The sequence below is a fragment of the Elephantulus edwardii genome, unplaced genomic scaffold (assembly GCF_000299155.1).
Source record: "Elephantulus edwardii isolate Elephantulus edwardi_28Jun2011 unplaced genomic scaffold, EleEdw1.0 scaffold00065, whole genome shotgun sequence".
NCBI classification, from domain to species: Eukaryota; Metazoa; Chordata; class Mammalia; order Macroscelidea; family Macroscelididae; genus Elephantulus; species Elephantulus edwardii.
In genome coordinates, this window is record NW_006399815.1 from 3683323 (window position 1) to 3685578 (window position 2256).

The window sequence follows — 2256 nt, forward strand, 5'->3', positions numbered from 1 at the left end:
CCTGGACCTTCAATAACATATTTTTCATTGAATGGGGGGGGGGAAGTGATACTATCTATATATTTATTACCATGGGAAGATTACCATATTTCTTTTACATTAAAAACCCCAGTTTCCCCCATTACTGAGACCTCGGAAGGGAAAACAGGACCTGAGAAGGAAGGGAGTACTAAAAAGGTTTCCTTAGACAATCCCATCTTTGCCCTTCCAGACGTCACTTGGAGGGCCGTGTTGCAGCAAAGACCTGGGAATGGTGATGCGAAGTCAGGTCTTCCGGGCCTGCTGGGGTTGGTAAATAGCAGAGAAGGAGGAAGAAAGGAAAACAGAGTCATTTAGAGGTAGAGATCCTAAAGAGAAAACTCCAGAATTTTTCTCAGCCCCATTCCACCCTATTTGTGCCCAGGGCAACAATCTTGGACCATTACTCAACAGCCACTGAGAAGAGTGACCAACCTTCATTTCAACCAAGACCAGAACTGTTTTTGCTGTGCCATGGAAACAGGTGTACGCATCTACAATGTGGAACCACTGATGGAGAAGGGGCATCTAGACCATGGTGGGCAGCATAGGCCTTGTGGAGATGCTGCACCGCCCCAACCTGCTGGCTCTGGTAGGTGGTGGTGGTGGTACCAGCCCCAAGTTCTCAGAGATCTCAGCAGTACTAATCTGGGATGATGTTCAGGAAGGCAGAGACTCCAAGAACAAGCTGGTACTGGAGTTCACCTTCACCAAGCCAGTGCCAGCCATGCGTATGCACCATGACAAGATTGTGATCGTGCTGAGGAACCGCATCTATGTGTACTCCTTTCCTGACAATCCCTGAAAGATGTTTGAATTTGATACCCGGGACAACCCCAAGGGCCTCTGTGACCTCTGTCCTAGTCTGGAGAAGCAACTGCTAGTATTCCCTGGAAACAAGTGTGGGAGTCTGCAGCTTGTGGACCTGGCAAACATGAAACCTGCTACTTCACCTGCTCCATTTACTATCAATGCACATCAGAGTGATGTGGCTTGTGTGTCACTGAACCAGTGAGGCACTGTAGTGGCTTCAGCCTCCCAGAAGGGCACCTTCATTTGTCTTTTTGACACACAGTCCAAGGAAAAATTGGTAGAACTGCGTCGAGGCACTAACCCTGCCATTCTTTACTTCACCAACTTTAGCCATGACTCCTCCTTCCTCTGTGCCTCCAGTGATAAAGGCACTGTCCATATATTTGCTCTCAAAGACACCCGCTTCAATCGCGCTCAACTCTGGCTAAAGTGGGCAAGGTGGGGGCCTATGATTGGGCAATTTGTGGACTCTCAGTGGAGTCTGGCAAGCTTCACTGTGCCGGATGAATCTGCCTGTATCTGTGCTTTCAGTCACAATACTTCCAAGAATGTCAACTCTGTCATTTGTCATCAGTGTAGATGGGACCTTCCACAAATATATTTTCACTCCTGATGGAAACTGCAACAGTGGCTCCACATTGATGACTTTTGAGGACTTTGGGGTTGTGCTAGGGACCTGCAATGGCAGATTGCATCGCTAAGCCTTTGGAGAGGTGATTTACTGTGGAATCTGCAGCTGGCAAATTGTTAAGTGAGGTGCTTACTTTCTACTCAGTACAGCTATGTCTAGATAAATTGCTCATCTACTACTCAAAGCACTCTGACTGTGTGCCAGCATGGTCAGGCTAGGGACCTAGGAGGCAGCCTAAACCCCACGCTTCTAACGAGGAGAATACCTCTTGATGACTTAGGGAGTATCCCAGCCCAGCATGGGAGGATTAAAGAAGACTTCCCTGAAAGAGATTACATCTGATGTGTGATGAATATAAATAAACACCAACACTGCCATACAAAAACAATCCCAGTTTCAAAACTGTGTGATAAAATGACTCCTGTTTTATAAAAATACGTATGGTTGGTCAAAGGAGTAAGTTTGACTTACCATAAGATTACCAATAAGACTGACCATATTAATGTGTGAATAATGAAATATCAGTGATTTTTACTTTCTTCTTTACATTTTCTTCTTCTTGCATTATACACATTTTTTTCACAGTGATTACTTTTATATTTGAAACAAAAAAAAAATCAACAACAACAACAAAAAACACCCCCAAACACTCCATTTCCATTGGGAAGACATAAAAGAAGTTGTTGTTGTTGTTGTTAAGTGCCGTCAAGAAGTAGACCTTGAAAAGTGAGTATGATACCTCCTTCACTGCCACTTACCATTTGGGACAGTCAGCACTGAATTGGTATTTGCTG

The 2256-nt window shown here is 44.9% G+C and overlaps 1 pseudogene; it reads left to right on the top strand.

The window, feature by feature from the left end:
* Positions 1-250: 250 nt before the first annotated feature.
* Positions 251-1532, top strand: LOC102853874 (annotated as a pseudogene).
* Positions 1533-2256: the final 724 nt, after the last annotated feature.